The sequence below is a fragment of the Thamnophis elegans genome, chromosome 4 (genome assembly GCF_009769535.1).
Source record: "Thamnophis elegans isolate rThaEle1 chromosome 4, rThaEle1.pri, whole genome shotgun sequence".
Taxonomy (NCBI): domain Eukaryota; kingdom Metazoa; phylum Chordata; class Lepidosauria; order Squamata; family Colubridae; genus Thamnophis; species Thamnophis elegans.
The window spans coordinates 67,462,346-67,476,882 of record NC_045544.1 but is presented as its reverse complement, the minus strand read 5'-3'; positions in this window follow the sequence as shown (position 1 = coordinate 67,476,882).

Sequence of the window (14,537 nt, the reverse complement as noted above, 5' to 3'; positions counted from 1 at the left end):
TTTGATTTAAGGGCCTCTTTGTTGAAGACGCTTTTTGGAGCTGATGAAAAAGAGTTGCCACAAGTTGTAGGGACTGAAGGGGTTCTTTTTCATAGATTCTGTGAAGAGAAGGAATTATGCCTCTGCCCTCAAAGAGAAGGAAGTATTTATTGGTGGTGATCAAATATTTTTTTACTTAAGAAACAATCTGTCCTGTCTCTCTGGGGTATGAAGGGCAGACTCCCAAGACTAAAACCCCCATTCTACTGATTCATGTGGAAGCAAGTAAGAGACATGAGAATGAGATAGTTTCAGACACATGTTGTGTTTTCTCCAGTCCTCCTGTTGACACATGTGACTGCACAAAAGAGAATATGAATACTGGCTATGCAAATGGTTTTGAATTTTTGAGACTTATTTTCAAGATGAATGGCTCTTGGAAACCATCTCACTAATCTGAATCTAGTGGAGAAGTACGAAGACCGCCCCAAAAGTAATGCAGTACCATAGGCTGGAATTAGGATTGGGAGCAGTATGGAGGATAGTGATAGTGATAATGTAAATAACTCAAACTGCATGACTCAAGAATTCCAGCATTTCTACAAATATGGGGAACAAACAGGAAGAACTAAAAGTGACAATGTCAGAAGGCAAATAAGAATTACCAGGCAACCTGTTGGGCTGAAAGTCATGAGTAGAAGACATAAACAATATATTCACATGGCAAACCCCATCAAACATTACTTCTTGGGGAACTCTTGTCTCTTGATTTGAATATTCATATAAATTAGATTTCACTTTGTTCATATTTTACTTATTTGAATCCCTATATTTTTATAAGCAACTTAAGGCAGTGAACATATCCAATACACCTTCCTTTTCCCCCCCTTAACCCTGTGAGGTGAGTTGGGCTGAGAGAGTGACTGGCCTTTCTTATCAGAACATTAGACTCAAACTTTGTATCCAACTGTTATCAATAAAGAGAAATTGCAGTTATGATGGGGTGAGAATAAAAGAGCTAAGTGTATTTCTGGACATAAGTTCCAATGCAACTTGTCAACATATTCACCCAAAGTCATCTCTATATTTTCAGTATGGTGTAAAGTACTTTCGTAACTCCTATTAGAATTCCCATGATAGATAGATATAGGTAGGTAGGTAGGTAGGTAGGTAGGTAGGTAGGTAGGTAGGTAGATAGATAGATAGATAGATAGATAGATAGATAGATAGATAGATAGATAGATAGATAGATATAGCAAGGAAGTGAGCAAGCAAACAAGCCATGTTTCTTGTCTATAGAAGTCACCTCTCTTGGTGTAGGAACATTAACACCATTTCACAGGTTCAGCAGGGAGGCCACAATTAACCGCACACCTAGGGTAAAAGATTTAGGAATTGGAACATTTATATTCCAACAACTCCCCACCCATTCACTAATGAGCTAATCCAGGTTAGGTGAGAAATGAAATGTCTTTGTAGAACATATGTAAGAGTTACCTTATAGGGAGATGGGCAGCATCAAAAATAAATGCTGGATGGATGGATAGATAAATAGACAGACAGACAGATAGCTCCATTAACTAATTTGCTCAGCCTGCGAAAGCTTCATGAATAAGCAGCAAAATATTTTGAACCAAAGAAGTCATGATACAACATACTGTATGTTGTACATGAACTGTGGTGAGCAGCTTCTAATACAACAATAACCTAGAAATGTTTTAAATAAATGCTGATAAATCCTCAAGGGCCTTCAGAAGCTCAGGGATTAGATTTACATTGCAGTTAAAATTCAGAGATTACAAATACCATTTTGTAAAGGAATTGGAAGGTACAAGCGGTTGCTGTATGCTACTTTGACGTGTTCATCCCTAAAAGCATATTGCAAAGCCTAAATCCTTCCTATAAACCTATGCCTTTTTAACCTAAAATCCCTGAAAGCAGTGTGCTGCATTTGCTGACAATTGTTAAATCTGATTTAATTCCTTCGCTTTTTGTAATATTGTCATTTTAGGAGCAATATTTTTGCTTTTGAATTAGAATGCGGAACACATTGATAACCTCTTAAAACGATATGATCAACAGTGTATCTTGCAAAACAAATTTGCAATATATTTAACATTGTATTTAACATTTATTTTATTGCAGTATAGCACTGAAAATACTCAAATTAAAACTTTTATTTTTAGTATGAAATAAATAATAAGACTTGAAACAAATAACGATTTGGTTTAGTTAATATTTTAAAATCAAAGTCCATTTCGGTCACTTTTCCCACATTACCAATAGGTTCACATATAAAGTAGGTTTGGTTTGATGGCATTAAATTCCTTATTCCAGTTCTCTGCCTAAAAGGAAAATTCCAGAACCACATCTGTAGATTAAGAAGTAAATAAAAATCCTATAATGTGGCAATCGCAAATTTCTTTCCTATTACAGCCAAGGGATTGCATAGACTTGTCTATAATACCTTCAAAAGTTGGAATAAACAGTGCTAAAAATACTGTTTCTCATTTTTTATTCAGTTAAAGTAATAATTGAAATAAAAATAAAAATAAATAGACTAGTGTTAAAAATAAACACAACTTCAAAATGGATATGCTTTATCATTAAAAAAGAAGACATCTGGAAATTAAATTATAAAAGACCAGCTCCAAAAACGTTGACAACATTGCTCAAAGTTTTCATCCTACCGCTCTGTTAAAAGAAAAAGGCAAAGAAGACTAATACAAATATTGATAATTCATATTTTTTGATATTTTCATGATTCTGAAAGCTGATGATATAGCCAAAAGAATATGTACTTCTTTAATATACAACAATTGATCCAGAGTTCTATTAGATCTAAATAAAATGTAAGATGGTAATCTGTAATATGGTTTAATATCCCAACTCTTGAGTTAGTTCTCCAACAACAGTGTGATTATAATAAACCTCTACTGAATATTACTGGAGGTATCCAATATATATAAATGAATTGTTTTTGTTGTATTAACATTATGACAATAGAAAATCAATTTTACAATGTTTAAAATCACCTTCTATTTGTTTACCAAGTGTATAACATTCAACCCCATTATTCCATGAATCACACAAATCACCAATTTGAATTTAATCAAATTCCTTCAACTTTTTCTGGAGAATAGTTACTGGCCATAAATAATTCCACAGAAACCTCTAAATGCTGTGGTTCAAATCAACTAAAGAAAAATGCTTAAATTGAAAATACTGCCAAAAAGTAAATCAAACTCATAGCAAACAAATTCTGCTGTTGTTTTAAAAATATCTTCCTCCGAGACTGAGTTGATTCAAGTAAATAATATTGCAAGGAATCCAGTTATAATCAGAAAAACAAAATAGTTCCAAATTGGCGATTGTGCCATAGGTTTTTATGGGTAAATGACTTCCAAATTACATCTGCAACTCAATATTTTCCATAGTTCTTGTAGCACTAAATGCATTGAAACCACACAAACAGTTTCGCAATACATGCTAGGATTCCAATGGAGTCAGATCATAATGGAGTCAGTGGTTATAAAGAACACAAATTCCAGGCTGTGGAAATGGGATACACAACAAACGGGATGCTGTAATTCCCCTATACAAATTTATGAAGTGGCTGCATCTAGAATACTGTGCACAGCTCTGTTTGTCATTTTTCAGGATGGTCATTGTGGAGCTGGAGTGATAGGAATAAGAAGAAGGAGGCAACAAAGCAATCCTACCTTCAATTTGGGGAAATGTTGCAACAGTGAATCTGCTTACGTTAGAGAGCAATGCATACAGGGAAATATATGTACAGAAAGGATAATGTTAATAATGAAAGGCTGATGGTTCAAATTTTATGACTTGATTGCATCAGCCTTATAGAATGTAACAAATAAATAATATAAAAATACATTGCATAGCATTGGGATGGTATGATGGAATCATATAATGGCTATATCAAGTAAGAAGTAACACATTTGGGAATATGTTGTACTGCTTGAGACTCTTCCAAGAAGTGAGAGACCAAGTGATATGAAAGAAGAATGGGAGCAGGACAGACCATATATGGGATGTCCTAAATATATCTGGACCTCTATAGTGGCACAGGTCTCAATAGATAACAGACTCTAATTGATCTTGTCTGGACTTGCAAGTTAAGTAAAGTCAAAGGCTGTAAACTGGAATGGGAGATTTTTTGGGGGGGACATCCTGGAAGAATGCCAAACCACTTCTATATTGTTGCCAAGAAATGCATGAATATGTCCAGGAAGCCAGTACAAGTCAAGCTTCACCTGATATTTTTTTTGTGATAAAAAGCTATGTATGTTAGTGATTTTATATAAAAGTTGTGGGGAATGAGAGATTTGATACAATAATAACTTATCAAAACAAAGGGGAATCATCTGCTAGACTTAGATATCATTACACCAGTAAGATCCATTTTTGATATCTCTGCTAAAGGTACTTAGGGAAATAAGAATTTATCATCCTTACCTAATGCATTCTGGATTCGGGGAGTTGTCTGTGAATAAATGTGTGCATAAAGGGATTGTAAGGGAAATAAATTTGGATGAAAGAGCATTTGAAAGACAACTTACACAATGAACAATCATTTTGTACTTTAGATAAAAAGCAGAATGAAGTTTGTATTTTCTGTGTAGTTGCCAAGCAACTATAGGACTCGGAGATGTACAAAATCATTTAGTTGGAATCATTCCAATTTTCAACATGTTGAAGGTGTATATACATGAATGTTTTTTTCCTTGAGATAGGAATAATTAAATATTAAGTTATTTGAATACAATTACTGAATTGTTGAAATGTGTGTTGGACTGAAAACATCGCTGATGATATTACAGCTAAGATGGCTTTGTTTATTTAATCAAATTTTGGCTTCATATGCTGACATGTGAATGAACTTTATGCTCATGCATACAATTATTCTATTTTTATAAGCTGCAATAATAATTCCACAAGTGCTTGATGACAGCATACTAAAAAGCAGAAACATCAGCCTGCCAACAAAAGTGTGTATGGTCAAAAGCTATGGTTTTCCCAGTTGCAATGTATGGCTGTGAAAGCTGGACCATAAGGAAGGCTGAGCGCCAAAGAATTGAGGCCTTTGAACTAAGGTGCTGGAGAAGACTCCTGCAAGACTCTTGGACTGCAAAGTGATCAAACCGGCCAGTCCTAAAGGAGATCAACCCTGACTGCTCTGTAGAAGGCCAGATCCTGAAGATGAAACTCAAATAGTTTCACCTAATGAGAAACTCAAATACTTTGGCCACCTCACTGGAGAAGAGCCTAATGCTGGGAAAGATTGAGGGCAAAAGAAGAAGGGGATGACAGAGAATGAGGTGGCTGGAGGGAGTCACTGAAGCAGTAGGCATGAGCTTAAATGGACTTTAGAGGATGGCAGAGGACAGGAAGGCCTGGAGGAATGTTGTCCATGGGTTCGTGAGGGGTTGGACATGACTTTGCAACTAACAACAACAAAGTGCTTGATTAATCATAGTTTCTTGTCAACTTTGAATTGGGTAACACTGTATGTTGTACTAGAATGTAAAACAGCCAAGATCTTAAATAAACTTTAAAGTGTGCCTTAAGATTCTGGCTTGTACCAAAAATCTATAATTTGCCAGTTCATTAATAATTGAAAACGTTCAATTGAAGGCCTTTCAGTTTGTTGCACTGGGTGAAGAAACAAAAAAAAAATAGTAGGAAGATGAAACATAGTACACATGAAGTCAGCTTATAAACCTTAGTGCTAGCAATTTGGAATGTACCATAAATTTATTCATGGGAGGAAGGGAGATAGCAAAATATACATCACAACATTGCATTTGTTTGTGATATTGTGATACAAGGAGGAAAAGCTGAGATTTGACATCACACCATTTTCGCATTATTGAGGTTTGTGCCAGACTTCTATGGAGCCATAAAGACTCCTTTGGGAGATTATCTTGAAAAAAATAAAGTGATTCTTTTCCATTTTCACAAATATTAACTTGTAGTAGGCAATGAATTCATTTCAAGCATTCAGTTTTATAGAAATATTGATACATAAATAAAATGATTTATTACATTGTCTACATCTGAAATAACATAATAAATACATTTCAGAAATGATACTTTGGTTTACTTATAAAATAGCAGTATCCTGTTTCCCCGAAAATAAGACCTTCCCAGATAATAAGTCCAATCAGGCTTTTGAGTGCATGCACTAAAATAATCTCTCCTCCGAATATAAGCCTTCCCTGAAAACATTGCAAGACAGCAGCAACCATGAGGTGACCATGCTTGCCGCCTCCTGCACCTCAAAAATAATAAGACCTCCCCAAAAATAAGGCCATTTTGGGGGTCAAAAAAATAAGATTGTGTCTTATTTTCGGGAAAACATGGTAGAAACCCTCATCCAGATAAATTTAATTCATCCTCCCAAATCCCTTAAGGAAAGATATAATACCACGCTCCAGTAAAAGATTGATTATCAATGGTATCTACTTCTTACAGATGAAATCAAGTTTACAAATTGAGGAAAAATATGAAGTTCTTGCTCAGATATATAGAAAGGGATATGATAATAGGGAGGATTTTCAGGAGTAATTTTCACAGACATTTAAACTAAAAGTAACTATCTAGATTTAAAGACAAGTTCTTGTAAAATCTGTACATGAGTAGAATACCAGTGAAAATGATGGGTTCTTTGTTTCTGGAAGTTTTTAAGAAGAGTCTGGATAGCCAAACTGTTGTAAGTGGTTTCCCTCCACAGTGGAAAGAATTAGATAAGATGATCCTTATGCTACCTTTCAATTCTACAGTTTGATGATTCTATTATTTGCTTTTCCTCTGGAAAAGAGACATAATTTAGCTTATCTTGTATCTATATTTTCTTATTTCAGTGAAATAAGAAGGTGAGGGTATCAACACATCTTTTCAGTGGCAACAGCCATCACTTTCCTTTACAGCAATGCAAAGGAGAGAGAGGAAAAATATAGCAAAAAGCTTCCATCAGTGGAAGATTGAACAGGCAGCATACAAAAGAAATCAGTAAAAGAACACAATATATAGAATCTTATTTCAAAGATAAAGTGTAGTCTAACTCTTGGTGATTTCATGGATGCTGTCATGAAGTTTCCTTGGTAACAATAAGGAATAATTTGCCATTGTCACCACTGCCATCCTATCCTTTCCAGTTTTATTGTTATTAGGTGACTGTAGCAGTTCCTGATGGACTAATAGTCTTTGTATCACACAGAGCTGACCGTCCATCAGGAACTGTTGTCAACATACCTCCTAGCTTTCCACATATTAGCACACATGTTGAGATTTTAATTCCATTCAGTCTTTGTAAGGTTGCCATGTTTTCCAAAGAGATGGGCAGTGAAGACAGGGGTCAAAGAGTTCAGAATATACTCCAAGGCAAAGTGTGACTTTGATTAAATATTATAGCCTGCTCTGGCAAGATAAACATACAATAATCTGTTCTGAATAATCATAAATATAAACTGAGAAGCAATATCCTAATAATTTCTTTCTAAAATAGATTTCACCCAGGATTATGGAGTTCCAAAAAGAATAGTTTTTCCCAATTGAAGGATACACAATTTCCTTCTGGAGAAAATGCCACATATTGTTTTCTACAGCAAATGTTACTTCTAGCAGTCAAATTCATAAATACATTTTAAAAATTTTTTATGCACAGAACTGAATTTTCAAATATGACTAAAAGGGCATGAAACCAACACCAGAAATTAAATATATAATATTATCAGCAGAAAACACCCAACAAAAATAATGATGTGGTCCACGAAAGAGAAATATCCAAGACCTATTGGATGAAAAATAAAACCCAGAACAGGATCACTGATTTGGACAGAATCTATGCAAATGATTTTGGAATTTAACAGCAGTATTTGTGGCATCAATCTGAATTAATAAAATTAGTGTCTAAAAATGAGGGGATTGGGGGAAGCTTTGAAGAAAGTAAATACTTTTAAAATGGAAGAAAAAAGGCATGTAGGGTACCATATACTGTACAGTATATTTGTATATAAAAGGATTGTTGTGGTTAAAAATGTACCTGTTAATAAATGGAAAGCAAATCCAAAGATGAGCAATTAAAAGTAACACTATATACCTTAGAAATAAGAAGTTGCATTGCAGTATCAAACTGGAATATTTGTTTAGCCAAAGTGTAAATTGTTGCAATCTTAAAGCTTGTAAATTAAAACATATTTGAAGATACAAGATTACCAGCAACAAAGCAATCTGTCAAATAAATAGTACATTATTTTCTTTGCCAAAAGTTTAACTCTTTAAATGTTTGTTCCTTCAGTTGAAGATGCAGTCAATGAATGCACAGTACAGTACATGGTTTCTAAATTCCTGAATTTGTAATAATTTTTATGTAATTGAATTATTTCTTCTCATTTTCATTTAAAAACATACTGTTTTTTGTTATGCTTTATTGTAGCAAGAGGTTTTTAAGTACTATTTTCTAGTTTTAGTTTTAGACTTCTTTGTCCCTCTCATAAACTTTTGCTAAATATTTCAGATGTAGCACTATAAGTGAGGGACAAATAAATGAGTACATTAACAAACAAGTAAGTGATTAGATATGAGAAATAAGGGAAAATGATGGTTACCTACAGTATATCCATCCATTTCCTAATGTCTTTAAAATAATATTTCTTCTCATTGCATTTAACAGTTGGGAGAAGAAGAGAAGATAAAGGATCGGAGAGTTTAATAAGCATCAAAGAATTTGTCAAAGGTATTTCCTCCTTATTAGGTGTCATGTTTGGGATCCATGATCTCCAAGCAATAAAATGGTTATTTGAATTTTAGAATTAAATACTAAAGTTACAGTTGGAGTGTGTGCTTTGAAAACAAAACAAACCTAAGAGTATATTCCAATAGCAAATCCAGTTTTGCAATAAAAGTAAGTGAACCAGCAATGTTGCTTAGCCAAACATGGGTTTGTTTGAATACCTCTTACAAGATCTTTAAATGTTTATTATCCTGATCTATAAGACACAGATGCAAATAATTCTTAATAAACCTACAATGAGTTTAATTATTGTAAACAAGGCTAAGAAAAGAATAAATGAAGGACTGATTGATTATGTACCATCAAGTATCATCAGTCTCCATGGAAGTCTCATGCCTTTTCTAATATCAACATTCAAAAATATTAATAGCACTTAGACTTTATATACCACTTCACAACACTTTACAGCACTCTCTAAATGGGTTTACAGTCAGCATATTGCCCCCAACAATCTGGGTCATCATTTTACTGACTTCGGAAAGATAGAAGGCTAAGTCAACCTTGAGCAGGTCAGAATTAATATTCTTTCTATCTTTCTTCTTCAAAATCTAACTTACACTTACATAGAATGCTTCAGAAAAAAACCTTGTCTCCACAATTCTGATCTTTGTATAGACACATCATGGTATCGGAATATCTTTTCCAAGGTTTTTATTGCAACTGTACCAAGTTCTAGTCTATGATGTAGTTCTTTATGATAGTCAATCTAAAAACTAGAAGTTATCCACCATTTCAATATCTCCTTGTCAGTTTGATGGGAAATTGCTGCACCTGTTGTCAACTCTTTCATTGTGTTCCTTCACTTTCATTATGAAAGCTTGTATATCATTGCATTTTAGCTATCAGAATAGTATTAGAAGCATGTTACTTTCTCCAATTTTAAAACCACACTTATTTTCTTCCAAGTAAACCCAGCTTCTTCAAAACCTTACACTAAATGTGATGGTATGACTATTGTTACTTTCCAGAAAAAAAGCACTGACAGTCCACATTGCTACAGAAAAATATTAAAAATTAAGATTACACCCATAAGCATTAGTTGTTACTATATTTTTGTAGTACAGTTCACACTCCAGGCAGTGTCCTTGTACAAATGTATTACAAACCATGTTTACCTTCAAAATATCATTAAATCTTTCCATCTTTGAATATTACTCATTCCGCCTATACTATTCAAGCTTTCTCTTTTATCTATCCCTTCTTGCTCAAGAACTGCAGTTGATTTAATACTTCTGCATTGTTATTGTTGTTGTTGTTAGTTGTGAAGTCATGTCCGACCCATCATGACCCCATGGACAACATTCCTCCAGGCTTTCCTGTCCTCTACCATCCCCCATAGTCCATTTAAGCTCACATCAACTGCTTCAGTGACTCCATCCAGTCACCTCATTCTCTGTTGTTCCCTTCATCTTTTGTCCTCAATCGTTCCCAGCATTAGGCTCTTCTCCAGTGAGTCCTTCCTTCTCATTAGGTGGCCAAAGTATTGAGTTTCAACTTCAGGATCTGGCCTTCTAAAGAGCAATCAGGGTTGATCTTCTTTAGGACTGGCCGGTTTGATCACTTTGCAGTCCAAGGGTCTTGCAGGAGTCTTCTCCAGCACCATGAGTTCAAAGAACTCAATTCTTTGGTGCTCAACCTTTCTTATGGTCCAATTTTCACAGCCATACATTGCAACTAGGAAAACCATTGCCTTGACTATACATACTTTTATGGCAGGGTGATGTGTCTGCTTTTTAGTTTGCTGTCTAGATTTGCCATAGCTTTCCACCCCAGAAGCAAGCGTCTTTTAATTTCCTGGCTGTAGTCCCCGTCTGCGGTGATCTTGGATCCCAGGAAAATAAAATCTGTCACTTCCTCCATTTCTTCCTCATCCATTTGCCAGGAATTGAGAGGATGCCATGATCTTAGTTTTCTTAATGTTCAGTTTCAAGCCACATTTTGCACTCTCCTCCTTTACCCACATCAAGAGGCTCTTTAGTTCCTCTTCATTTTCTGCCATTAGGGTGGTATCATCTGCATAGCTGAGGTTGTTGATATTTCTCCCAGCAATCTTAATTCCAATTTGTGATTCATCTGTACCCGCCTTTTTCATGATGTGCCCTGCATATGTTAAATAAGCAGGGCAACAGTATACAGCCTTGCCAAACTCCTTTCTTAATTTTGAACCAATCAGTGGTTCTATGTCCAGTTTTCACTGTTGCTTCTTGATATAGGTTTCTCAAGAGACAAATAAGATGGTCTGGTACTCCCATCTCTTTAAGAACTTGCCACAATTTGTTGTGATCCACACAATCTTCTGCATTAGGAGGGCATATTAGGACAATACAATCAGTTCCTAGTTTATTATACTGTAGTTTACTATTCCAAATCCTTATGCAGTATCAGTAATTTATGAAACATTTCCCTTAACATTTTTCATGTTCTTATTAGTTGTTCATAGTAGTCACAATTGATATACTTAAACACACTTTTTCCTAATATAAGTCAAGCAAATAAAGAACAAACTCAGCAATGTCAAATGTTATATCTTTCATTATATCTGTGTTATAATTAGCTTTGTGCAAGGTGACAACAATTCAACTTGAAAAGCTTCACAAAGCAGAGTCAATGTGATTTTCTTTATTGAGGCAAGGTGATTTGCTTCAATGAAGCCCTGGGCATGACCTCTGTCTCCTGTCCCTCAGTTTCTGCATGTTGCATTTTTGATGAATATTGCTGGAGAATCTGTAAAAAAGTGTGGCTTCATAAGCAGAGCATATCCAGGCAACAGAATTGCTTCTGTTCACTCTTAAATAAGCAGCCTTGAAAGTGCTGTACAGTGTCACTTATCGTAGACTCTCTATATGTGCACTTAGATTCATCATTCAGGAAAGACTGCTTTACTCCACTCTTATTTCTATACAGATATCAGCTTGCATTTTAAGCAAGGAGGCATATTGTGATGGAGAGAGTGACTGCTAAAGAAAACAAACATATATGCTAATAGGTTTGGTCTTTGGATCAAGGTGTTAATCAGTGGTGTGGTTTAAGTAAGTTTCTTTATGTTTGGAAAATTCAAGACATTTAGAACATTTATACTGGGTGCATTTCTGTTCATCCTTTTGAGTCAGTGTTGACATGGTGATTTCCTGGACCAGTCACTGTAGTTTTCTTCGCAATATTTTTTGGAAGTCATTGCCTTTTTTCTAGGAATGAGGGAAATAACTGGTCCACAGTTATTCAGCTTGGTTTACATGTAAGGCCAGAATAGAACTCACATTTTCCGCGACTGGAGGGGGTGTGGTTTCACATGCATCTAATGGATGGGGCTTCATTTCTTTGCATGGCCCAGTTGCTGGTATGTTGGTCCAGGAACCAGGGGTTGGAGACCCCTGCTATAAAGGATGACACAGGGATGACCATAGTGATTCTGAAGGATGTGGTTCAAGACAGAATGGCATGAAGAATGCGGCTCCATAGAGTGGCCCAGGATCGGACACAACTGAATGGCTGATGACTTTAGCCTCTACATCAGATTAGTTCTTGTATAAATACTAGCCCAAATCTTCAGGAGATTCTTCACAATAATTAATTCCTCAAAACTGTTTCATGAAGCAACATGCTGTCTCAATGAAAAGCAGCAGCCATACACTATAACTTCCTCTGGCACTTACAAAAACAAGTTTTCTAGTTTTGTGTTATATTTGTATTATGTCAGTTGGTCATCAATCAGCCTTACTACACAGAAAGCTTTCATTATAGAAACCTGAGGATAATTTAAATAGCAAAGGATTACTTTTTCTCTGTTACAAGTGGTCAGATTTGAACTTACCTTGTCACAAGGGCTTTGTGACAACCAAAGGCATACAGTACTTGTTTTAGTGGCAAAATTAGACAAGTTACTGATTTCATTTTCAGGCATACAAAACAATCAAACAGTATTTTATTAGTAGCTATCTAACAGCTAAGATAGGGAAGGTAACAGGGTTTCATGCGTCGTCGGCATTTAATCATGCTGGCCACATGACCACAGAGACGTCTTCAGACAGCGCTGGCTTTTCAGCTTTGAAATGGAGATGAGGATGGCCCCCTAGAGTCAGGAACGACTAGTACATATGCATTTTAACAGCTTTAACAGCTTAGCAAGTCAGATTCTTTTCTTCTATTCTCTCTACCTTTTCCTTTCCCTCTCTCCCCTGCCTATCTCTTTATTGAATATGGATGTCACCTATAATGTTGACTAAATTTATGCTTTGCTTTTTTTAGATTCCTTTCCTGATTAGAGTTAAGTAAGGGGGTAACTGTGCTGCTGGTAAGGCGCTGTTCTCTTTAATCTCTTATTTGAAATTCTTACCATTGGAAAAGGGGAAATTTTATCTTTTGCCTTGGAATCTTCCTGGGTTCAAAAAAGACACTGAAAGATTGGAGCAAGTCCAGAGAAGATAGTGAAAGGATTGGAAATCAAGTCCTATGAGAAAAACTTAAAAACCTAAGCATATTCAGCTTGAAAGCTGCAGCCTGTGAGAAAATGGATTATCTCTACTTCTTCCAGATGCTGCTATCAACCTCGAAGACCAGCATGTACATTTTAGTGAACACATGACAGGAGAACAGAGAGTTCTGGACTATGACATGCTGTCACATCTCCCTCCAACTATTGATATTATAATGTTCAATTGACTGAGATTTTAAAAATTAGAAGAAAATTATGATGGGAGAAAAACCATTTAGTTATTGTATTTTAAAGGATCTGGATATGTACTATTTTCTACTTTCTTATCACTAAACATTGCAGGGAGTCTTCTTTATGAACTTATTATAAAGATTATGCATTGAATAAATAACATGCACTCTGTATTAAGCAGTACCAAGACACTAACTTATTTGAATGTAACTTGATTGCATCCATATATATATTGGTTTTTTTAAAAACTATTTATTCTCTTTTCCTTCAGTGTTTGTGGTTTTTAAAATGAGGATTTGATTGGAAAGCTTTTGACATTATTAACAATTGCACTGAGGTCTGAAAAGCCTTCTTCTCTCTATGGTGCCAGATCAGCGTTGCAGGGAGGCACCCCTCCCCCATTATTCATAGCAATAAATCTAATCAGAGGTTCATGCTGGCAGAGCTACATTCCATGACCTTTTTTCCAAGTTAAGTCATTTGAAAGCTGAGAGACAAGAAGGCATGGCAGGTAGTCCCTCCACTGGGAGAAACATATATATTGGTTTCTTTTCCAGAAAAACAATAAAATATTTTGACAACTAAAATAAATGAGATGCATAGAATACAGTTTAAGAAGGATTTAAATGGGGGGGGGGGGAAATGACTTTGCCGATGATATGCATTTCTGAGCCCCCCCCCAAAAGAGTAAGAATTTAAACCATGGTTTGCCTAATTAAACACAGCATACTGAGTTCATACAATGTGTAAAGTCATTCCCCATGTTGGCAAACCACAATAGTTGGATTTACATAGCAAATGAAGCCAAAACTAAATAAACCATGTTACAGCTTACTGCAGTATATGAGTACTTTATGTGTAAGAATCTTTATGCTATATCTAAACTGCCTCTTTTCCCATCCATGTCTGACTACATGTACTCAATCTGTTGATTTAAAAAAGATTTAAACATGTCAAATGTTTATTGAGAATTCAAGGATGACCAACAACAAATATAACCTTGTACAATATTTTTCCAAAACCTTGAGAAAAATTGGTTTTTGCTTTAAATATATGAACACCTTCAATAACAGCTGC